The sequence below is a fragment of the Mchenga conophoros genome, linkage group LG5, assembly GCF_057382185.1.
Source record: "Mchenga conophoros isolate Kocher_MC1m ecotype Shallow Benthic linkage group LG5, M_conophoros_male_GT1.1, whole genome shotgun sequence".
Taxonomy (NCBI): domain Eukaryota; kingdom Metazoa; phylum Chordata; class Actinopteri; order Cichliformes; family Cichlidae; genus Mchenga; species Mchenga conophoros.
The window spans coordinates 35,087,140-35,113,432 of NC_140530.1; the positions used below are offsets into that span (position 1 = coordinate 35,087,140).

Below are 26,293 nucleotides of genomic sequence, written 5' to 3' on the forward strand. Positions count from 1 at the left end.
GGGAAAGAATGCGTGTAGTTTTTTTGCATTACAGCCTTACGTGAAACAGAACAGTGAAGGACTCATGCCATATATTAGGAAAATGGGTGATTAAAAAAATAAGTAGTGGAAGAAATCGGGTAAGTGGAAAAAAGTGCAAGCGAAGGATGCCGGTAAAAATCGAGATGAGGAGAAATTAATGTGTGGTGGAGGGGCACAGAGAATGGTGTAACATGTAAATAAAAGGGAGATGACACACAACTGAGGCATAGTCAGGAAAACTTTAACATTCAAGGACAAAAACTTTCCAGTGTAAAATGCAAATCGTGTCATCCAGCTTACCCTCTATTCATCCATTCAGCACAATAGTGGCACAAACATTTTTATTGCCACGGTAAGAGCTCCTGCTAGCATCAGGAAATGAGAGGAAAAAATAAAACATTAGTTTCCATTAAGGGTTATAACCTTGCTTGTACTTCGATGATGTCAGGAGCGCTGGTTTAATAACTTTATCTGAGCTGTAGTCATTTTACTTTTCATAAATTGATAACTAATTTTTCAATGCAGAAATATAACATTTAGATGAAAATGACTTTAAGACCTCAATAATTTTCCTTTTTAAATAAAGCAGTAAAAGACCTCACTGATGTTTGCAGTGCTTCGTGCTAAACGCAAGCAATCAACTTTGGAGAGAAAACATTCGTTTTTCGGTAATTGACGTACAATTTCACTTAAAAATAAAGCACTTACTGATAAGAGGCAGAAGACAAAGACGAAAACACTTTCTTCTTTTTCTACTCTGCCCCTCAGATCTCTCCGCTTCCATTTAAGTGAGCTTTTAATTTTTCTTCCAGATAGAAATGTGCACTGATTATCAACAATTGCTGCTTTGCTGTTTTTTAAGTAAATGTTTAACTCACATATATCACAAGGTTCCCTAAAGAACACAAAAAGTGGACTCAAAATCAACTGTGACTTACTAAAATATCACAAAAAGTAGCAACTTTCTACCTTGTGCAATATTAAACCTCTAAAAAAACAAATTATCAGTTATGTTGATGCAGCACATGTTTACCATCATCAGCTTTTCAGGGTTATTTGTTGACTTTGGACTGACATGTTCTAAGCGGATTCTTACAAAAAAAAATGTGATCAAAAGTGGGGGTTTTCCTATAACAATTCACCTATATTCTTTGATGATGTTTAAAGATCAGTTGCAAATTCAAACGGCAAAGACAGTGACTGAATTTTAAATGACCTGGTTAGAATTCTAAGACTGTCAGTATGAGAGAAAGCAAAAAGACAAAGACAACAAAGTACAGAAACAAAAGGTGATTCATCAGTTCCAAATGTGAGTCAATTTGCTAGATTCTGTAACTACAGGGAGAATTTGACAGTGTGTCAGTGAGAAATGTTCTAACAAGGATGCATAATTTTGCTATTTATTGGCATTATCCAGTGACTGCAACCTAAATGACTATATGCTAGGTTATTTGCATTTATAGCAGCTTAGCAGCAACGGGAAATATGTTACACATAAACCATTCAAGCCTATTAAAGAAGTCACTGCTGAAAACAACAACAACAAAAAACATACCTTACTTATTTACAATGTAAAAATAGACTGGTTTAATCACAAGACCACTCAAAAGGAAATGGTTTGGGTTAAAATAATCACCTTGTTAAGGTTAGGGTACCTCGGTCATCGTTCTTACTGTTTAAGTATTTGCAGGCCCCTAATTTCTCTTTTCAGAATCTACTTGATGAAATTTAAATGCTTTAATTTCCAAAAAAACCTTCTCATACTGTACATTGCTGCATCACCTCTTTTCACCCTCTCGCTAACAGAATGGGGAATAAAACCACAACAAGTCAGCTGGCCTTATCTGGACTTAGTGCAGGCAGCTGTTCATTCATTCTCTGTTTGAGGGTATGCCAAGCTAGCCTATAGGCAAAAATGTGCCCGTTTGTTAGACAGTGACGTAGATAAGTGACAGATAACATTTGCTACAGTTTCACCACAGCTGACTTTGAAGTTCATTTTCTCTCATCTGCTGGATGTGTGTTACTCAACATCAACTGTATATAAACCAGTGGAATGGTATTTTCCTTGAGTAACAATGTTATCGACGCATTGCTTTTTACCATTTAAAGAAACATTTTCCATTGCTGACAAACAATTTAAAACAGGAAACAAACTCTCCAGTGCTAAAGTTCAGTGTGTCACCAACCCATTCAGTGATTAGTGCTTTTGTTTCAGTGTGGACTGTAGTGTGTTTTACACAAGCTCTTTTCAACCCAAAGATGATAATTACTTTGAATAATAAACCTTTTTTCAAACTACATGGCTCCTAATGCATCAAAATGAAACCCAAACTAACGATAATGGATGGAGATCAGTGAATAAGATGAAAAATGCCTGGTTTGTAACAAAAAAATCCTCTAGACACTGTACCTCCGGAGGTTGTACCGTACATTAAATTCACCATTTCTTAAGTGGCCTTCTCCTCCTCCTACACAAGAGAACACACATTAGCCTACTCTTTCATCTGTAACAAATAAGCAGAGTTATGCAAGTGTTATTTAATGTCACTATAATAAGAGCTTCAGTTCCCCACTAGTTATGGGAAGTGAAGCTGTCAAGGTGGAGTTTCATCAGACACCACAAGACTTTTGCTGTTGGTCATTTTATGCAAAATATTAATGCTTATTCTTCTGTAAAACAGAGGCCAGTGCTTTGGTTTCAGGAATTACCACGAGGACCTCTGTAGGTCAAGTGTTATCTTTGCTGTCATCTGAGCAGAGCAAGGTTATTTTATGATTTTTTTTCCCATTGCATCCACTTACATTGCTTTTAACCAAAATTTGCAGTCCTAAATGTTGCTGCTTACCTCCCTGATTTAATTTAGCACCCTTGTGAATATTGCAACAACATTGCCTTGGTCCACTGTTAGCAATTCCATATAAGGTTGTCCAGAGTACAGCAAACAGCAAAGTAATGGTAAACAGGAAAGAGTTCAGTTGGTCCATTAGGCAGAGAGATGACTCATTAATGACCTGAATCTACACAGAACACTGTTTTTCGCAGTTATTACACAGAAGCAGCATATTTGTGTGGGGAGGAAAAAAAGTCAAACCCATGGAAACTGATTATGCTAAAAAGACTCACCTTTGCTTTGATTTGTGTCATTTGTGTTCTGCGAAGCACTTTGTTATAGAGCAGCTTGTGAAAATGCTTTGTAAATGCCTTTATAAATGCCTTTATGAATGACTTTGCCTTTGACATTGCCTCTCATGCAATAAATTTCACTTTATGTCAATTTAAGCTACATCAGACTGGTACTGAGGTACTTAATTTTCTGCTTTCATATTTCCACTAAAGTCAAGCTACCTAAATAAAAAACCCTTTAGGTCAGTAAGTTTGGTTGTTCTAACTCAACCATATACCGAAAATGAATTCCTGTTTCTCTTCAAAACTGTTCTACTCTGATCTTACACAGAAGACAACGCAAATCCAGACAAGTAGGAAACAAGACAAACAATGGAAATGATGACATGACAGGATTTGGTGGCATGACATTTTGGGTAACAAGGCACCATTATTGCTCAGATGCACGGTTACAGCTAGACTTCCTAGACACAGCAAGTAGTTTCGTGTTGTGTAAAATTGAAACACTGACCACAATGTTACAAAGGAATAGATTTTTGCTTCAGAACATATGTGCACGTTGTTTTGACCACCAGTACTTTTCATTTCCTTCCCTGTCCGACTGTGTTTCTGCAGCACATAAAAACTTTTCCAATTCAGAAACACTTTGTGCCAGAGCTCAAGCGAATTAAAGTGTGCAAATAAACTATTATGTATGTCAGTTCCAGAATAACAACAATTATACGCAGCACAAAGGGCTGCTCAATGGTGAACCTTTGCTAACCTTTTCTAGCCACTGACATTCAATAATGGGACTATGTTGTCTCTTGTTCCTTTGGACAATCATCCATTGAAACAACTGCCATTCATGCAGTTTGCTCCACCCTCTGCGTGACCCTTTTTCATACTAGTAATTAGCTGCTGTTGAATTTCTACCAGATGCAAAGCAACCACGTACAATATTGACTATTTATGTGGATATCTATGGCAGTTTATTAGATTATCATTTGATACACCACTCTCAAGTCTGACATATAACTGGTGCATTGTGATTTGGTTGTATTTTTCCAAAAGAAATGAATTTTAAAATGTCAAACTGTTACTAGAATTAAAATTTAGCTTTGAAATAAGGTGAGGAAATGTGCATGCAATTCTTTCTGTTTTGATGCAAGAAAATGGAAACGATTCCTCCAAACATCTGTGCACAATTGCAAAAAATTACTTTTAATCATGTTTTTACAGCTCAATCATCCCCTCATCCTCCCATTCCACTTCTGAATAAACCCTCTTCTTCATCATCCTCTCATTCCCCGACCTTCTACTTATGTTGCACATGAGAAATGAGAGGGGGATGGGAGGGAAGATGAATGAAACAGGGAGTGGGGAATGAAAGGGAGGGGGGAACAAGAAGAGAGCAAGATTGGGGAAAATGCCCTTTGACTGGATTTAAAAGTCTGTGGCATTTCATTTTCAGAGAGAGGAGAGCTTCATCTCCTTCAGATCCTTTAAGGGCCAACCTAATTGATTAATGTTTCCATCTCATTGAGAAGAGGGGGGTTGTGGTGGGGGACAGGGGGCATTTGAAGCTTAACTGGAGCCTTTTACATTCCCAAGTCTTAAAACAGAACCACCACAAAGAGAGATGATGACAGAATGAAAGTCGGAGTGATGAAACAAAGTGTAAAATTCCAGTAGATGAGTAAAATATGTTGAAGGTCAAAGTTGTTTCAATCTGAACGTAGAGGGATAAAAAAATAGTCGTGTCTTACCCCATACTATAAGCTCCCCTTGTAATGAAATAATGTACGTGTTTTTAGCGAGGTATTCAGTTTTCAAAGAGGCTGTTTAGGTTTCTGCACCTGTCATCCAGCTGGGCAGCAGCAGGCACTCTATATGATTGCAAAATCAAATGTAAGAAATCCACTGCCTTTTCATTGAAAGTGAAGACTGATAAAAAAAATTTAAAAAAACAAGTCACTGACATGAAATCTAAAGTAAAGAAGGAAAATATACTTTCATATCTTGATAATTTAGTGCTTCGAATAGGTGATGTTTTCCCCAGTAACAGTATTTATTTTTGACACATGATACATAAAGCCTTACAGTAATTTCCAGCCTTCCATGCCCACGACCCGAGGCCACGGGAACACAAAGCTGATCATGGCTGAACAGAAGTAATGGAAATTAATGTGAGGACAGACTCATAACATGATAGCTCTGTAGGCTCAGGTGTAAGCTGAGGTATGAATCTCAAAACTCTCTGAATGAAAATATACCATGATTACTTGCCCTTTGCATGTTTTTGACACCAACATGAAAATATTTATATATCGAAGACTCTACAGGCATTTCCAATCACACAACAAAACCAGTGGAGAGAAGCCAAAACAGTACTGACCTTTACCCAACATGGTATATTAAATATGAAAGGTCAGCTTCCACGGTTGGGGGAGGGTGGAAGTTAAGTCTAGCACATAGCAGACACAGACAAAATACTGTAATATCTATCAGGCAAATCCCCGAGCTGCCTTCAGAGGTCATTTGAATGTTAAGGGTGTTGAAGCAAGAGGAAAGCAAAGATACATAGTTCAGCAGTCCTTCCGCTGTTGTTGAACATGAGGCATGCTGCTCTGCAGTTGCATTTTTATAATCCTATTAATCATGCAAGCTTCTGTTACATCTGCTCGACTTCCTGAATCACAAAAATTGCAATTTAATATAATTTGCGGTATTTTCCCCCCCTTAAACTAAATAATACAAACTCCTCAATAACAACTGTACAATTGAATTCTGTTCAGTGTAATTAAGGCTCAGTTTTATAATTCAAATGTCCTTCTGAAAACGGAGTCAGCTATTTAGCTGCCAATCACTCTGCTCATCGCTGAATGCATGTAGTCACCAAACAAAACAAAATTATTTCCCTTTATGCAAGCAGCTGCTTTTCACTCAGAATAAATTACTGTACAATAAGTTTGATGAGAGCCAGACATCTGTAGCTATGTTAACACATCATCTAGTATTAACGTAAATTCTAGATCTTTAAATGTAAATCAACACATTGACTATAATCACAAAGAATTTATATTTATTTCTTTCTCTCACAGAAAAGAATGCCTGTCAGCTTGGGACTGAGTTTTACTTGGGTATTATTTTTTTTTTTTATATTATATTGCTTTTAAATTACATTTGAACTTAAAAACATAGTAATTCATTTTATTGAGGTTTCGCATTAGTAAAAGGCAACGTTTCTTTCAAATCCACAAATCTAATCCAAATCCATTTTTCTTATTAAAGCATTTACATGTTTGAAAACAGAGGAATTGTTTTGAAAAATTAGATGCTCTTTTTGACATACTCCAAGTCCCTTCATTCGAATCACCAAGTGAGCGCTTTTGTTTTTTATTTTTATTTTTCTTTGATTATCCATCTACTTCATTCTGAGATTGGGCATGCCAAACAGTTTTCTTCTCTCACACAAATATTACCACTGAGAAAGTCATAATGTTATGAATTAATGACAGTGATAGCAGAAAACAGAAAAACTACCAAATGGTTTTCATTAAAGAATAACATCGTGTACTACGATATTAAACATCCATAGTAAAAGCCTTTGCTCCAAATGAAATTGAAGAACTTCAGTTTCTCCTCAGAAACTCTTGAGCTGCGTCCCAATTTTTGAAGATCACATGTCAAATCTGCAGCTAATCCACAAATAACATGTTAGCATCAGTCCAAATGACCCATAAATTCCAAGCATTTCTAAGTTACTTATTGCTGTTGCCTTGTCAAAGACTGTAAGAGTCACAAAGCAAAGTTTACTGGAGAAGTTATGATGGTGCTATAAACAACCCTCAAATACTGGGCCATTGTAAATTGTAGCTTCCATGGTATAGCTCATCATGTCTACACTGTTCTTAAAAACCATGGTGTTTATGTTGGGTTTCCATTATTTACATTTTGTGGGAGGTTTGTTGGTGCTGGTCATGTAACAATGTGATAAAAATCTGAAACAAAAGACAGTGTAAATATAGCATATTACAGTGATAAAGTGAGGATAGTGAGGACTAGTTTGGTCTGAATTTGAGCAAAAGAAGTAAGTTAGTAAGTAAAATTATTTATGTAGCACTTTTCACAGACAAAAATCACAAAATGCTTCACAATACAAAGAATGAAAATACAACATATAACAATGTAAAAACAATAAGAAAGCTGCATTCATCTTACAGCTTTACAATAGGATGGTACTGGTTATGTGGACTAGATGCTGACGGACTGGAGCTGTGTGGTGATGGTTTCATAATTTCCATTATAACAATCAGAAGACTAGAGAAAGCAAAGGACTCCTGTGACCTCCTGCTTAACAGTATCTCTTGTCCTTGACATAAAGGCCTTTCTTGAATATATCTCTTTTGTTTGTCTCATCTTTTTTTTATTATTTCATGAAAAGTGTTAAGGATGAACAGTGGTAGGCACAGATGGATTGATTAAAATGCCATCAGTACTGAAGCTTGCATGTAGCATATTTTGAGTTTCCAATGTTCAGAATATTAAACCTAAGAAATATGATTTGAAATTGCAGCATTCACTGATGTTCGGAAGGGCTTGGTAACTTGCTTTCATAAACGGATTGGCCATCTGGAGAGCTTGGAGTTTTCCTGGTGGCTAGTCGACCTGTGGGTCAGGCAGCAAGCCAAGCAAGGCTGATACAAAAAGATTTTAAAACGTCCCAGACTGTAGCTTGATCTGACAGCTAGAGAGGAACAGGGGTGGGAGGCTGAAATATGAGGAAAAAAATTAAGACATAGAATGTGAAAAAATATTCAGTTAGAAGTGCAAGAAAACTATTTATCGCCGTATAGAAGGAGGAACGAGAAATGCCATCAGTGCAACAAGTGTTACTGCTGTTAACATTAACTTCCTATATAGCACGCTGTTCACACTTAAGAGCCATCCTACAAACTGGCAAACATAACCAAAAAGCCATCTTATAGCATTTAAAATGAGTATTTTGTACATAAAGCTAAAGACATAAGCTCTGCTAGCACACCTTATAGAGTGCATATTGTAAAGGGTAAAGTTGCTGCTTGTACAGAAATTTCAATGACTGCTTTAATTTAAAACATGGCAATTTACAGTTGCATTGTTATTTTATTTTATTGTACCTAGGGGTAGAGAAAACCAACAATAACATAAAAATGGACTTGTTGCTGGCACATTCATTTCCTCATATTGTTATGATGTATAAGGTGCTGGGGTACAGCTTCCTAGCACGCTTCTAACATATTTTGTATTTTGGTACCTACAACTTGATATGATGGGATAAGATGACACACACTATTTTATGCACATTTCACATTTGAGGTCAATACATTTTAAGATTTTTTAAGGCATTGAGATGCAAACAGCAAAAAAAAAAAAAAAAAAATCTACTAATAACACAGTAAATTTAAGGGTCCCCCCCCCCCCCCCCCCCCCATTTATAATATTGACTCTTGCAAGTTTTCATTTTACTGGGTTTGTAGGATTTTAATTCAACTAATATTATATTTTTTGTTGATGCAATTTTTTGCAACTTACAAAATATTACGTTTTTTACATTTTTACTGTTCCTCTGGACGTAGCGTGTACTGTTTATTTGGGACTGTATTTAGATAGCAGCAGTGGTTTTGTAGCAACACTGACACATTTCAATAGTTCTTTTGAAATGGGTTGGCCACAGAAATTCCCATTATCGCATCTTCTGAATTACAACCAAGAGGTTGCTGTGAATGGTTTTTCCAGTTCAGTCGCTCATTTTTTAGAGCTATAACCATGGCATTAACCTTGGTTAACCACACCTTCTAGTAATTATCCATTCACATATTCTTTTCTTTACTTTGCTAAAAAAAACAACAAAATGAAAAATAGTCAGGGGCAAAACAGATATGTCACTACAGGCCACAAAAAGAATATCCACCTTAAGTCGACAAGGAAAAGAATCTAATTTTTCACTGTTTCATTTTATCGAAGTAGACACAGCCTCACACTGATCTGAAACACCTACACGGGAGGCATTTACTCATTGCTTTCGCTCCCCCTTCTCTTTTCAAGTTCAATTATGCGGCCGTTTCTCACCAATATTATCACCACCCCAAATTCATCATTTAGGACTAAAGCTGAAACTGTGAGGAGTTGTGCTGCCATTTTTCTTCTATCCGCAGTCAGGCTCTGACCACAAATGTACAGCTGTCAAAAACTTTCACCTATAATTAACAGTGCTGTCTGTAAAAGCAACTGAGAGATAAAAAGATTTCACCTCACAGACTGTGCTGGGAGAGGTAAATCCCCCTTCCACCATACTTTTAGTTTCATGTATCTAAGTCAATTTCTTTTGGTTATGTAAAATCAAAACATAATTTCAACCACCGAAGCATTCGCAGGCAGCCTTAGTGAAGTACCGCAGTTTATTTCAATGGTGCTTTTTTGGAAGCGTTTTTCAAATTAATATTTGACATTCTGCAGACATTTAATTGCTTCCTGTAGTTCTGTGAGTGACAAATGAAACAGCCATCAAGCTCTTAAGTCATCAAAGGACTTTTTATTCCTTTTGTGGTGACTTGGAAACATTAATTATGAACATCTGAAATAAAGAATGTCTTTATTTCTTTCTGCATCTTACTTGCGACAGGCAACATTTCTACCTGCAGTACATAAGCTTAAATGTGGAGACACCATCACTTTAGAAAAGCTAATCTCATGCAGCATAATCAAGTATACTTTCTCACAGATTCTCTGAGAGCAATTTCCATCTGCACAAAAGATGTATCTTGAATTTTAGATAAGTGAAAAGAGGAGAGGATCTACAGATTTATACCATCTTGTAAAGTTACATAAGCCACTCTAGGCTCATGACATACTTAAATAAGCAAGGTTATGTAACAGCTCTACAACTGCACTTTACCATTGAATAGCAAAGCAAATTAAGTAGGTGCACAGGAATTTACAAGTGAAGCAAAACATTGTACCAGGTTCCTGCTTTTGTTCTCCGTGTGCATTAAGCTGTGTTTTCACATAAAAAAATAAAGGTACAGCTGTAAAGTATTTCCCCCACTGCTGATGACTCACAGGAAGTTAAAGGGAAAAGTGAAAAATAAGTCAAAGCTGCACAAACAGAGCACGCACATGCACAGGCACACGTGCACACAATGTTTCTGTTAAGTTTATGCGAGACGCAGACAGATTGGCTGTGTGTTGTACCCATCTACTAAAGGAGAAAGGGGTGTGGTTTTAAGAGCTGGAAGAAGTTATTTATCACTATGGTGTGTAACCGTGCCCGCTTACAAATTCAGAATAGTGGCTGTTATGAGCAAAGCCTTTCACCGAGTCATTAATATTTGACAGAAAACATGGCTTTTTTATCAGACGAACATTTTTACCATTTCTTTTCTCTGCACTGATGTGAACCTTGTGTCACGGTGCATTACAGGGTTTTGCTTTTATCTTGCTTGGCTATGTTACCGCATCAGCCACGCACCTCGATGTATCCAGCTCCTTCCCTCTTAGATCATGAATTGATAGTTTTTCCTCCTGTTAAAGGCAAAAAACCCCCCCGCCTCCTCTACCATTTACCAATACATCTTAATTATTCCAAACAACTGTTTAAGTACTGTCAGTTAATCATTGCAGCATGTGATAATTTGTATATCGCGCTTCACATATGACGAACATGGCAGTTATACTGAAGACAGATGCAGCCGTGTGAATAACATTCCAAGGTCATGTTTTCTAATAGCTCATCTAATAACTCAATGAGAACTCATTTCTATTTGGATTAATACACTACATGCTATACGCACTCCACAAACACACTAAACCTATGCGCTATAATGTAAACTGTATTAGGGCACTTCATTTTGTCAACAAGACAAACAAAACAAATTGCATTCACCCGTGTCAGATTTACAAAGATCAGAGGGTTTCTTCCCATTTCTAATGTCTGACACCGGTTCTAGCTTGACATAACAATAAAATAAACACACCCCGTTTGGCTGTGCATGCAATCAATGGATATTATTATGTGCAATAAAATGGAAGGTTTAGAAAAATTGAAACATACTTTTCCTGTTACTAACTGGGAAAATTGATTAGGCATATTTAAATGAAAAGAGGTGCAGAATCTATTCTGCATAAGATCACATAACTGTAATCCTATATTCTACGGTGTAAGCTGTGTCATAATATATAACTATAGATGCATCTTCATCACAGGTTTATTCCAAAAACTATGTATCTATACATTACCAAAGTACAATATCTATAATAGTATTATCCTTTATAATGTGTACATGCTGTCTTGATGCATGCTCAGGCATACAAGCAAAGAAATCCTAGATTCTGTTTATCTGTATGGAACATTTTCAGTGGGAGAAACATTGTATCACTCATCACAAAGAGTTCTATGGTTTTTTTCCTACTGAAACTATCTGGATGTTTTCAGTTCGAGAAAAGTTTGGGGAGAAACTTCTACAACTTGCACTCCTGGTGCACTGTATGTAATGTTTCTCCCACTGAAAACATTATATACAAATAAACAGAATCAACTTTCTGGGATGTGATTTAAGATTCTTTACCTTACACTGAAAGCGATTGTAGGACTCTCTGACTGTAGCTGTTGTCTTTTATGTTATGCGTTTCCCTATATTTCATAGTTCCCAAAGAAGTGACCAGCACAAAACAGGAAATGATAGCCACAGTTATAGTTATGGCCACAAAGGCTGTATAGGGAAGAAGTTAGGGTGATGTGATCGTTGAGAAAACATTGTACTTTAATGCAGGAGAGTTCAAATGTCCAAATTCACTTACTGAAAAGATTCAAATGAAACAGACATCTTTTGCTCTTGGAAAAACTAATGCTATATTCATACCTTTTGCAAGATTTGAGATCTGTATGATTCAAAGTCTGATGTCATCAAGTCTTCGGATGAACCGAGGTATAAATTTTACATGAATAGATACAATTGTTTTTATATATAAAACCACATAATTCAATTACCAGAGCACAAAAAATATGATCTGATATGATGATAATGACAAAGGACTGGGAATTAAGGGATTTATATTACAATTGTATCTGTTTACTTCCCATTCACTAAAAAGTTTATATTATAAGGAAAATACTTGAAATACAGATTTGGAAACTGAAATTGGAAGTCTCCATTAAAAGCTCATTGCAAACGAGCTTGTGCCACCAGTGAATACACAGGTTAGAATAGCACACTTTAACTGATGAATGTGAACATAAGTCCTGCAAAGTTAAACTGTTATTATAAAGATAAACCAGACATATGCTTTAAATACACAGAGGCGAAAGAAATGCTTCCTCACTGTGATTGGCTGCCTAGAAGACATGTAAGGACATTATTTCAAAAGAAATGTGGTTATTTCAATAGACCTTAAACCAACTTCTGGTTGGTTTGCTTCCAGAAAATGACAATTATAACAATAACTGTTGCAATGTTAGAATAGAATAGCATTTTATTGTTATTATTCATGTACGACAAAATTGCAGGTGCTCTGCACCAACTGTGCATGGAATAAAAATCTAAATAGTAGGACGGCTGGAATAAATAACAGACAAGAGGAGTATATACAAAACAGGAAAAGGGCACATAATAGAAAGGCACACATTAGAGGACACAGTGCTTGTTATAGTCTTGTTGTTGAAATAAGACAAAGATGTTTGTTGCAAGTATGTAAACATTTAGTATTTTGTCTTTGTTGAAAGAAAAAACACAGATATGTTTAAAATGCCTTCAGCTCTAATTACATTAATATTTTAGCTGAGAGTACAGGTCTGTACCTACACATCCTATTTTAACACTTTCTACACCAGAGTATTGTTTTAAACTTTACAAGGGGCTCATGAATCAGTAATACATTCTCCCAGAATGACATACAGTACATGTTCATTGTTGTGGCTCAGTAGTGAACTGGACATCTGTAAGAATTACTGGATACACGAAGTACAAAGTACGATTAATAGATTTGTCCAAAATCTGAACATAGTAAACATAGTGCTAAGTTGGAGCTCATTTATGGTAACTATGGAGATAATCCTGTATGATTTCCTCTCAAACTTTTCTTTATTCTACTTAAACTAGTTGTCAAATAAGGAAACATCCTAAATGTATGTCAAATAAATAAATATAATAATAACACATTGAAGAATAAATATTAATTGCCACCGAGCTGCTAGCCACCTAGAAAATGCTTTTGGCAAACCTTGTTAAAAGTCAGAGCAACCAGAAGCCCCTTTTTACCACATCTAAAGTGTTACTAATGGTTGTGATATGATTCTCTGTATGCTCTATTTCAGCTCTGATACTTTTTCCACAAGTCCAGTGTTTTGTTTATGTATGTACCCGCTCACATTTGTGGCACAGTATGACGAGGTGTGAGAGCATTTTTTACTTGGTTCATCTGGCATTTCAAATTGCACACCGAGAAGAAAGCTTCCTCGGATTTCACTGACATATCCAAACAAAGGAACTTAAATGTGCCAAATGGATCGCACAGGATAAGTAAGTAAAGTCAGTTGCATTTTAAATATGAAAGATTTTTTTCATTACGTATTGTTAAATAACACACTGTTTGTTAATCAGATAGGTAAGCTTGTATCACTATACAATAATGAATCTTTTCTCTCATCTATAAGACAAAAATATATACTGATTACAGCAAATTAAAGTCTAATGCTCATATCTAGTCAGCAACAAGCTCACTGTAACTATGCTTTCAGCCTTTTATTTCCATCTATAATGCGCACAGGTGCAGCTTAATTCGATTGGAAGATGTTGCTCTGGTTATACACAAATAATACACTTCCCTGTTACCAGCAAAGTCGTTGTCATGGAGATGATGAGGCTTATATAAGCTCAAATGTATTTTTGTTCAATACAAGTGTATTGTCTTTACTGTGCTCATTTCATTATGATTTGTTTATACCCACACATATAATGGCAAATTGATTCAACAGTCTCTGTCTTTTCCAGCCAGGCACAGCAATGCAAAGAGATACACTTAAAAATGAATGTTTTTTTCTCTTTTTTGTTGTTGTTGTTGTTTTTCTGGATGGCTAGTAAGGCGTAAGGGATCTGCTCTCAGTCAAAGCCATTTTATACCATCTGCAAAAGTTGAAAACTGGCATTTTGTATTTTCCCTCAGTTTCACTTTTATCTGCATCACTGTCTCACTCAGAGCTACAGCTTTGATATTAAAATCACAGACGTCTGGTTTTGTGAAAAAACAATGAATGATTATAGTTCTTACCTTTCAGCCAACTATGCAACAGTGATGGAAAAAGATCTTCCAGTGGGAGGGGTGTCATTCACCTCACCTTTAACCTCGTGGCTGTGTATAGATCCAGCACCTACCAGCTTTCAGCAGAGGATTAAACAGCTAATGACAGAGAAGTGCTGTGATTGACAAGTTAAGGTTTCCTTCCTCGTCAGAAGGGCCTTTGTGTTTGTCTCTTGCCCATTTCTTCCCAGAACTCACATTTCACATTCCACCGTGACTTGAACAATTTCTAAATTTCTTCATTGTGAAATAGCTACAAGTGAATCTGAAGCTACTCTATTCACACCTTAAAAAAAGCCTTTACATTGAATAATGAATAAGTCTTATTTAAAGTTCTCACACTGCTGTTTGTCTGCTTTGAACCAGGTTTTCTCACATTGCATGTCCACTGTTCATCAGTGCAGCAAACATCTACAGTCTACTGCAGTCATCGTCTCAGATGAGGGAATTTTCAGCCCCAGTGAAACATGTGGGAGTACGTATTTACTGTATATTTATTTTAAGCCTTTGACTGTATTTGAATTGAAAGAAGGGCTGTTGGTGGTGGGTATCAACACTTGTAAAACTAAAACAACTTCAGACAAAGGATTTTGAATAACCCTGTTTAGATATGATTTTGTCTGGAGAGCCCCTAGTACATTCAAAGCTAGCACTCCTGCTTCACTGGCATACATGTAGTGCTGTACGGACATTCTAAACATTTTGACAGCTAAGAAAAAACACAATGCAGGATGTGAAGGCAGGTCAAAAAATGAAGTGATCCTCCTACTAATGTTCCTGTCATATGTTCTAAAATGTATGGCGTGTAACATCAATAGAAACTGACAGAGAATAATAGCATGAAGAGCAAAGCTGGAAGGACTTGTCTGTCTGTCTCTCTCAGTCATCTGGACCAACCTGTCCACAATCACAGCCTCTTAGAAGATTTGCTACTGGTTGGGGAATTTGTAGCCGAGCGATGCGTCAGGGGTTGTCATATAAAATGTAAGTGCTTTCCCCCTGAGTAATTTAATCACAGACTTTTATGGAGGCATCAGGCAGCACATTGAAAGACAGAGTGAAAGATCTGTAATTGGCATTCTTTCATTCAAAGTAATATATGGAATATGTGGTATAATTACAGCTCCGGTAATGGTCTGAGGATGACTGAAATGCTAACGCGTAGCGATTGGTTTAATGTGTGTTCATCAGGGGGAATTTGCACCATATTGACTTGTGACTTTCCTTGGTGGTATTTCATTTGGACTAGTCAGACATTACGGTGTGGCTTTCCTAAACGCCCATCTACTCATCTCAGACTTTGGAACGGTGAAAAACTTTGGCTTCTTAATAAGTGAAACTTAGCAGAAATCTGAGTGAAAAATAATGTGAAAAAATGAGTAAGATGTGTGGGTGATGTCTGAGATTAGCTCGACCATCAGCATAAAGCTCCTGAATAATCTGAAAACCCACTTATGCGACCGTGCTATTTGAATAGATACTTTCATTTCACCGTCTGCTTGACGCGAAATTTGATGACACCTTTTTTTGTGGCAAAGTTTACAGCCAATATTTAAATTTGAGCATTTAAATGAACAAAGTACAAGACAACTGATTAATGGCTAGTATATATTTTATTTATTTACTTATTGGTAGGGTAGTTTAGGCAAGCCTCATATTTAAAAATAAAATACATTTTATGTTTTCTCTGATAGCTTACATTAGACTTACATTTACAAAGTTCTTCATATCTACAAATATATATTTTTTGATATTTATCTTTTCCGTTTTCTTCTTTTTAAAGCGTAAAGCATAAGATTAAGTGCTTACCTATTTTTTTCTTAGTTAATTACAATAAACAAAATGTTACAGAACTTTATGTGTGTGGGATTACCTTCACTACACCACAGTAATGCCTTGTTTATGATAAACTGTAGATGAAACACTAACACATTGTGGCGACACAAAAATAATTATTTACTGGAAACCAGGCGGTTCCTTGATGGCTTGGGAGTTAACACACTGCATGGTACATGTTTACGGTACTTTGGGCCTTTCCATTCGCATCAGCCCTCTCATTTCTCTGTTTCTAAGCTAAACCAATCAGGTGGATCTGCTGCTCCACACAACCTCTGTACCGCACATGTGTGTGTTTGTGTGGGTGTGAGTGCGCGTGGCAATATAAAGCCAGTTAGTGGTGGTTTATAGATATAACGGTTTATAGGTTTATAGAACGTTTCCATAAATTTTTTTTTATTTGTGTCATGTAACATCATCTAAATGAGCTCCAGAACTGTCTTGCAAATATTCAAGTAAGAAGAATGCATTTTGCCTCATAATTAGCAGTGTAATGTAACCTGAGGATGGTGTCACCCAAACATTCAGAAACATTAGGTGCAGTCACACTTTCCATCATCTCATTGATCAAGAAACAATACTGACATAAGATCCAGGTTGCAGGAGAGAAAACGTGAATGAGACATGAGGGGAGAAAGGCACAGAGAGAGTGTTGGAAACAGAAGAGGACAATGTTCCACAATCCTCAGATAAACTCAATGTGACAAGATGGTTACTTTCTCCCTCTGCTGTGACAGTTAATTTTGGACTAGGAAAAATGTCAAAAATGTTTAGCTGCGCTTGAGCGGAGTTAATTACAGAGCCCAAGGCAACTCAAACTAGGGCTGCTAATGGCCCTGACTTACAGATAAAGCTCCATTAAACAAGACTGTTTTTTTAGCCACTCATCTAATTTACTTAAAATCAAACATTTTGGCAGCAGCAATTAGATTGTCACTGTTTAGGTTCGAATTTTTAAGCTGCCATTAATCTGATTAAAGCTTCATCTTGTTTGTAATCATTAAAAAAGACACACAAAAAACCCTTTATCCTCTGGAAGTAGAGCATTGTGTACAATGTTATGTGACAGATGCATGAGAAACGAAACTACGTACGTGCAAAGATATATTCAATGCTAGTTTGACATTCATGCTCTAAACTGTCACCACTTGACATTTAGACCCTCTGACCACCTATTAAACAGTTGCTCTCGTGTTTCTGCCTTTCTCTCTATCTCTTTGTTTCTTTCCTTCCTTTGAGGTCAGCGAACCACAGTGTTAGTGTTTTCAAGCCGCTCTTACATATCTTTGTGGTTGCATCACTTCCTTCTCACAGGTCCCTTTCGGCACTGCTGCACTGACACGTGAAAGTCTATGAAACAGCAATCAAGACATCGGTAGCACAGAGGCCAGAGCCAAGTGAACCCAGTCCCAGAGATCGGGACCCAGAGATGGCCCGTGAAATGAGTTGGAGTTGGAAAACCACCGGAGGGATATGCCACGCTCCACTGCCAATTTCACTATCATAATCAGCCTCAGCTTATAGAGTGATATTATAAGCCTGGCTATTTTCGCTGACACTTTTGCTCCTTTTTTCTTTTTTTGGCGCAGATGATAAGGAAGATGATACGATTTATGCAGCGACTGAACTGTAGATTCTGCAATAAAGAAAAAATAAAGAATGAAGCTTTTGATTCGAACTCACAAATATCTGCTACGAGCTTGATGCCTGGGTAATGAGTGATGGTGAAGAACTTCATTACAAGTAAAAGACTTGACAAAATAAGTTGTCATCAAACCATCAGCTGAGTCCTACTAAAGTTTGAAAGGGCGCCCATTAACCAATGCCAAATTGAATCCAGATGTTGTCAAGAAGGTTATCGCTCTAAAATAAATGTTGTCTCAGCATGTTGATATGCTTCTTATACTCCTATAAAATATAATTATGCAACCACAACAAAGCCACTCAAGTTAATGAACCAACAGAAGTCTTGGTCTTCCTGTGGATCTTTTTAATAGATGTGGTTGCTTTGCTAAAACCTCCACGTTTTCTGTCTCACTGGCCATATGTCAAAAAGGGAATCGAAAGCTTCAAAGAAGGTGACAGGGTTTTAGATTTCTGCAACAGTCTCTTTTTTTTTTAAGTGGGGCTTATTATAAACCAAATCTGCACTTAAATGAATAAATCATAGCAGGTAAAGTACAGCTTATGATTTCTCACTTTGTTTTTATTGCTGTAGGATGAACTGTAGGATGAACTGATTTCTCAGAATTACCCGAAGCCATGCGGCTGACATATCAGAAAAACCCAAAACATCATCATGCAGTCCCTTTTATCTCAGGATCTGATTTATGTACACCACTACAGTAACTAGTCACATGACACGTGGACTAGTGGCCTGATTTTTTTTAGTATACCCAAAAAGGAAATGGTGAACTTACGGAAATAATGAGATTCTTGAATTCACATCAGAATAAAGCACCCATTAACCTAAGGAGACAAAGTAAGTAGTAACTAATTAGATTTTGGTTGGTGCTGATTGCGTCTTCTATTGGGCAGAAGGAGATTTATGGACATTAAGGAGGTCAACCTGATGAGTTTTGTTCTGATTTAACAGCGACTCATTATTAACTTGTTCCCAAGTTATTTATCATGATTTATTATTTACTAGATATCTTTCTCCAACATTTGATTTGTTAATTCTTTAATTCCTGAGGATTTTGCTTACTTTGAATGAATACTTTGTCTTTGTTCTAGATGCAAAAAGCAAATAGGCATACGCCATCGACAACTTTGATTTCATTGAACTGACCTTTCAAAATGTAGGTCACTATGTTTATACCCTGTTCAGAGACCACTATAAGCAATTCTGTGATGGTGTTATTTTTGTGACTGTTATTGAGTTTCTTTATATGTATTTAATTTTCATATGCAACATGTTTCAATACACATCTGGATGTATTTACATGAATGCATACCTGTTTGTAGAATGTTTATTTTTATCAGTTGTACTTTTAATTGTATGCTTTGTTTATGGGAGAGTTTTGCTGTTTAAAGAAATTTCAGATTTTAGATAATATACTGCACCCTTTCTTCCCTCTTTATTAACCAATATTTATATACTGGACTCTTTGCAACCTAAGTACCAACCCCATGATTCTTTAGCCTGTAGCATCTTTAGCTATGATAACTTTAAGTAATAATTTTTTGTATGACTTTACCTGTCCCATTTCTTTGTGGAAGATTTTAGTCCATTCTGCTACACAGTGTTACTTTGGTTCATTGAATTTTGCAATCATTCATTTATACAGAGCTTTTTAAAGGTCCCCCCACAGCATTTCAGTTTGGTTAGGGTCTGAGCTTTGTTTCATTGCAACACCTTGATACTTTTTTATTCTGTTGTAGATCTGGTTGTTGTTGCACAAAACAATTTCAGCTAAACTTTAGCCGTCGGACAGATGGCCTGACATCTGACTATAGAATACTTTGGTATACAGAGAAGTTTATGGTCAACTCACTGCAATGTGGCTGCAAAATGAACCACAATCAACACCAATCCACGTCTGTGTTGCTGTGAGGTGTTTTTTTTATCTGATATGCTGGATTTGTTTTTTATCAAACGGGGCACTGTGAATTACCTCCAAACATCTCAGCTGTGGTCTTTTCTGTCTAAAGGACATTGTTCCAGATGTGTTGTAGTTTGTTCAGATTTAGTGTTGCAGACCGCAATGCTGCCATGTTTATTTTTAAGCAAAGAGGTTTTCTCCTGGCAATCCTTAAAAACAATCCATACCCATTTAGTCTTTTTTTCTAACTTCCTAACTTTGACCTTTAACATGCTAACTGAGGCCTGTGGAGTCTGAGATGTAGGCCTTAGATGTTTTGCAATTTCTTTGGGCAATGCATGGCCTGAACTTAGGGTGCATTTGATGTGATGTTCACTCCCAGGAAGACTGTGCTAATACACTCCTGAATACTCCTGACCAACAAAGTGCCAAAACATTTGCTTTTATAGAGGCGCTCACACTATACTGATGATCATTTAATCCTGTGTTTTCAATTAGCAGCATCTGGCTGCTACATACTCTTTTAATTCCTGTGGAAGCAGTAAGTGTGTACTTAGTTTTTTTACAAGAATTGCATAGAACCCTGTGAAAACTTTATTTTTCACATCACTAAAATTCTCCCAGACACTTTTTTGAAGTGTTTTTTTTTTTCTAAAGCTTCACTGTGAAGAACCACTTTCAGTTCCAGTTTGCACATTTGTTATGTATACAAAATGTCAGTCAGTTTGGCAGTGGTACTAGGTTCCAGATTTGAGTTTGGAGTTTTGGTGTTAGGTTGACACATTTGGAAGTTGTTTCTTTAGTAGCATTATTCCAAAATTTCTCTCACTATGACAGTATCTGCTGCACCACAGATCTTTTTTTTCCCCAACTTCAGTCAAGTGCACTTCATTTATAAAAACTTTTAGGCTTTTAGAAAGATGAAAACATCCCATAACATTTTACTGCAAATAATATTGTCACAGTACTTTATAATAAAAGTAAATCTCTAAAATCTTCTAAAGGTTAGTCAGTTCTGAAATTCCTAACACAGAAAAGGGTTTTAAGTGAACAGCATTATGAATTTAGAAAGAATATCTACGCTAGATCACCACTTGTCTGTTATATTGAATACTACAGTAGGAGACCTTTGAAAAATCTGCATATACATAAATAAGCTGTGTTCTTTAATGCGTCTCTGTGTTAAGAATGTCCTTTCGTAATATAAATCTTCAACATATTGCATAGATCTCTCAGCCACAGCCAGTGGTCTTCATTCACTTTCAAACACATCTGCCTTTGGTATGAATATGGCTGTCAGTCCCATGAAGACCATCACAATAAAACACACTCATTATTGTTGTATTGCATTGTGCTTCAGCATCAAGCGAATACCACCCTTGACTAATTTTCTGTTTGTATCAAGAAACAAAAGCTCTTCGAATCTCCCCATGGGCTCTGGAGTGGCTTTACTGCACATCAAACTATGCTAATTACCTTTTGCATGATTAATTGGACCAATTAGAATTAGTAGAGGAAGAAGATGATTCTTGGCAAGGTGCGAAACATTAATTAGTCATAAAAAACGTTTATTAGTGTTCAAATTTAATCTAGCAGAACACAATGGGATTAGGAGAAAAAGACAGTTAATAAGTAGCGTGTTCAATCACTCTTAGCTGCAGATGAAATAATGAATGTCACTGCTTACGCTGTGCTCGCTCAAACATGCACACACAGACAACCTCCGTCTCTTACCAAAGCTATTGTACTGTTGGAAAACACCCATCTTCATCCGTCATACAAAGTGGCAGTTGTAACACAAACATTCCCACTCTGATTGATGAGTCAAGACCATACAAGCGACTTATACACAGTAATCCTGTATAAGATTTATGGCCTGAAGATGATGCATTAGAAAAAGAAAAGAAAAAAGAAAAGAAATTTGCAATAAAAGAATCAACAACAGTACCAACAGTTGCAGCACCAGCAACTAATGGCGATTTAGCTGTGGCAGCATTTATAATGGTATATGGCATATGTAATAACAGCATTGCGTGACAGTACTTCACATGCTATGTAAACCATGGGAAATGACAGCTGCAGGGCAGTTGTTTATGCTGATGAGAAAACAAGCAGGTACGTTATGGGCAGTGAGGAGCGTGTGGGTGTTTCCTCACATTTTGCACACTGATGCAATAAAATAACACAGAGTGGCTTCACATCGAGCAACACCTTGGCCTGTAAAAAAATCTGCAGGCACGCATGTATAAATAGTTGTTCAGGGCTGATCACAGCACCATATCACTCTGTTGCAGATCAAGGTTTGCGACTATATTTTCGATGTAGCTCAAAAAATGCTTTTTAATCTCGTGTATGTTTTTCTTTCTAAACACCCCCCCCCCCCCCCCCCCCCCCAATTCTTTCTCTCTCTCTGATTTAAGAGTTACGAGCTTGTTGCTTTGTTCCAGGGGAAACACCCCAATAAGCAAGCCCAATGAAAAACTGAGAGTTAGAGGCGAATTGTGAAACTTAGAAAAATCACACTTCAGTAAACACGGTATAACAGTTTCAGTATTGTGGATGTTTGGTGGCTTAAACCCAAATATATCAACAGGTTTTTTTTTTGCCACTTTTCTACTATATGGCAGAGGAAATATTTTCCCACACTGACAGGTTTTGATGATATTTGGCTTGCAGATTTACAGTATGTAACGGAAAACCTGTGTGTGCAATGCTATATGTTTAAACATATTGCATCTGCAAAGGTTTTGCAAGTTACAGTAAATCTATACCTTGAAGCTTCCCTTCCACAAGAGCGCAGAAAGAACTGACTTCTCCTAATTTTAAGTGTGAAGCAATTTGCCCCATCAAGCTCATTCAAAGATGAAGTTAATAATGCTGTTTAAAGTTCACTCAAATTTTCAGATAAAGTGAAAAACACAATTATTAGCATATCAGCACAGTTTCAGAGTAAGAGGGTGAGCATTCTTCAGACATCATGAAGCTGTCATGAAGGTGGTTTTCTGTTCATATTTTATTACGTTATACTGTACTTTTTATATCAGTACACATCCAGGCATTAATTACTATTCAAGGCAAAGATTGTTGTGTGTTTTAATATGCATCTGTTCGTTTTTACTGATGCTTAACATAATGAAGTTAATATTCTGTTCAATCATCATTAGCGAGGGAGCGGCCTTATGTGTTTCCGTTATTTATTTCCGTTGTAGTACTGTATGAGGTTGTTGCAGCTAATGCAAGCTGGAGCCCATCCCAGCTGACTTTGGGCAGGGGAACACCCTGAACAGGTCAACTATCTGTCATTTGGTCTTGCCTTTCTTCAGTTAATGTTATAGAAGCATGAAATATGTTTAGTGCACGTACAGTTTATTCTCTGAATGGAAAAAAGTATATAGTACTTCTTACATTCCTGACTCATTTCTGCAAATTTTTGGGTTTGTTTTTTCTAAATCACTGCGTAAAAAAAATAAACACTGGCATATGTGGACAACTATCTAATTGGGAGCCTTCAGCAAATTTTATCTAGATGATCAAATCATATTCAAACCAAGTATTGATTGTACAGAAATCTGATTTTCAATCTCCTCCTTTCTCTGTATTTTATGACTTATATGAAAGTCTTTTGAGCACAAGTGATGTAGAAGAGCAATAATGTCCAGCACTAATTTAATACCTTATTACCATAAGCCTGGTGCAATGCATGCATAATAAATTGTTGTATCTTTTACGCAGCTCAGGCATATGGTTGGGAGACCGGATTCTCTTCAAACTGCACCAAATTTGCATGATAGGATGTGAGAGTTGGATGGATTTGGGGATTATATGAAACACAGCTTCCATTTCCAGTTCATTGTACTAAGGAGAGGTATCACATTTACACAGATGGCAAAGAATTCAGAAATGCACAGCTTCTGTGAACCACAAAGTGTGCACTTCAAACTTCAAATGCAGAATCTATGGATTTTTTTTTTGAACAGGAATATGTTCTCTATCAACTTTATGAAGCTCAATTTATCTGATCAGTATTGTCAGCAGTCGTGACCAGAGATCACATTATATTGGAGGTTCTAGAGACCATTCTAGGACAATTACAATGTTCATTATGATCAGGTCTTTCTAGGGGTTTGTCCAGACATAAAATTAAAACTAACTGGCAATACACTGACAGTTCTCATTCATATACTTGCACTACTGGCTAATAAGAGACATCTTAGTTAAAAAAACAAACACAAAAATGTGTTGTTACTTTATGGCCAACATCTTAAGAAGGAACGCTTTTCATTGTGGTCTGCACATGTCAATTGCCAGCAAGCAGGAGAAGAAAAAACAAAACACAATAAGTTCACACACACTTCACAAAGATTTTATCACTGAACTTAAAGAGCGTGATCTTTACTGTGCCCCAGATTTTAATTTCAAGTAAAAAAGACTCCCACAAATATGAAAGGCAACCACTCTCCCTCCTGCTGTCTTTCTGAATCTGGTTGTTCCTGACGCCCGATTTACGCTTCGACCACAAATACCAGTGGCCAGGTAATGCTGATTTGTAGTGACGTCAGGAACAGGGGAATAGCCGTGTTAATCAGCAGTCTTTTTTCCCGTGACACTAACTTGTCTCATTTTGCTCTAAAGGTCAGGCACACAGTAGTGGAACTAGCTGTGGTTCAATTTGGTATTTTGTTTTCCGCCAGTATTGTAATGCTTTTTTTCTCATGTCCGCTGGGCTGGAAATGGAGTGTCAGAGAAGATTGGGTTTTAATGTAACTATAGCGACTTAACTTAAGCTCATATAGCTCTAGATATAATTTGAAAATATTATTAGCAATCCAATAATTCCTGTCTTCCTTCTTCTTTGTTTCTAGAACAGAGGAGTTATTGCAGCCCACAGACAATGTCACATTAATTGGCACTTTAATAAAGGTCAGCCCGGTATAATACAACAATGTAATGATAGTTTGAATCCAAAGTTCATTTCACATTTTGGACTGTTAGCCTTAAAATGTTATTTTACAGAGCAGAGTCAATACAACAAAAATAATACCATCACTTTAAAACATCTCTTTTAAATCTTTATTTGAATTATTTGACTCAGTTCAAGCGCACATTTTATTCCATGTCCTGCACCTGAGTTTAGTCTTCAGATTTGGTAAAGTGCTGTCTTGTGATCTGGGATGATGTACTGCTAATAAATTTGGCAAACGGATCAAAAATCCCAACAAAGACAAGATAAAGTTCAGAAATATATATACAGAACCAGAGCAACCAGTCATGCTTGTTAAACAGAGGTTGTTAGTTAATGACATTAGTAAATTTGAATTATTCAAAGTGTTCACTTCAGTTTCCATATTGCTGTTTCATTTCAGTTCCCTTCTGCTTGCCACGTGCAACCGGGCAGTACACATCTCTCTTAAATTTACTGTCACTACTGCCCACACACATCTACCAAAATCAAAGAATTCCATATTTTGCATAAGCTTTGTACAAAAAATGGTGTAGAACCCCTGAAAACTAAAGAACTGTGGCTGTTTTTAAATCACATCAAGCAAATCTGAATATTAAAACCACATTTCTATATTCAAGGGCTGATTTTCTCTTCCTTTCTTTTACCACGGAGACTGAACATGCAAGTATTGTGTGCACCAGCTGAGAGTGCCTCTTTCTCTATCTGTGTCACTTTGTTTCATGTTTTATAATTATATACTGCAAGGTCAATCTAAAGCACAAAGCTCTCTAAAATTAGCTTGTTTGTGAGTCATCTTTGAAACCATCCCATAAAGGTTGCATGATTCTCAAAGGATGTAGCTGCAATCAAGGCCTGTTGGCTATGGTGGAGGACTTAAACCACAGAGACCCAAGTGCTGTCTTGTTCTTTCACATGCTTTCAGTCAAACCTCACCAGGTTGTGTTTTCAGTGAAATGGTGATTTGTAATGAAGGTTTATTAGTCAGAGACCTAATATAACCATCATCCTTTGGTACTTTTTTATGTCTACTAAATCATACATAAACACAAATAAATATCCCTTTTAACATGGCATCCCTCTTTGCATGGCATTATTATTGTATCACACGGCTGGTGGTCTTGACTAAAATATCTTCACAACTATTCAGTGGTTTGCTTTGACATTTATACGCATGCTTGGTCTTGCAGGCGATGACTTTTAATGCCTTTTGCTCTGACTTTTCGTCTTATGCCACAATGACATTTGTGGTTTTGAGTATCATTACAGAGTAACAAGACCGTTGGACTGATTACCATGAAATTTCATGTGTATCCCTTAAAGTCAAATTGCAATCAAAATATGACGATTCCTTAATTATTAACATTTGGCAATTATTGCAGCAAAAATGTAAATTCTCCATTGTTTTGGTTAAAAGACATGCAATACGTTACTAGCATAACTGGGCTGCGTTTCTGTACTAACATGGCTGACTACCACCCAAGCATG

General features: G+C 36.7%; 1 protein-coding gene and 1 long non-coding RNA gene across 3 annotated transcripts in view; one reads left to right on the forward strand and one right to left on the reverse strand.

Moving 5' to 3' along the window:
- tox2 (TOX high mobility group box family member 2) overlaps positions 1-14,562 on the reverse strand; it is a 102,654-nt gene extending 88,092 nt beyond the window's left edge. The window contains exon 1 of the mRNA XM_085275101.1: positions 14,435-14,562. The gene's annotated coding sequence lies outside the window, so the exon portion shown is untranslated. The remainder of the gene's footprint in view (positions 1-14,434) is intronic.
- Positions 13,586-22,022, forward strand: LOC146574982 (uncharacterized). 2 transcript variants are annotated; one of them, XR_014892514.1, is made up of 3 exons: positions 13,586-13,686; positions 14,831-14,939; positions 17,615-22,022. It is a non-coding gene; the product is annotated as an uncharacterized LOC146574982 (long non-coding RNA). The 2 variants fall into 2 exon arrangements; XR_014892515.1 differs by having other exon boundaries at positions 13,604-13,686; positions 14,442-14,939.
- The last annotated feature ends 4,271 nt before the right edge of the window (positions 22,023-26,293 follow it).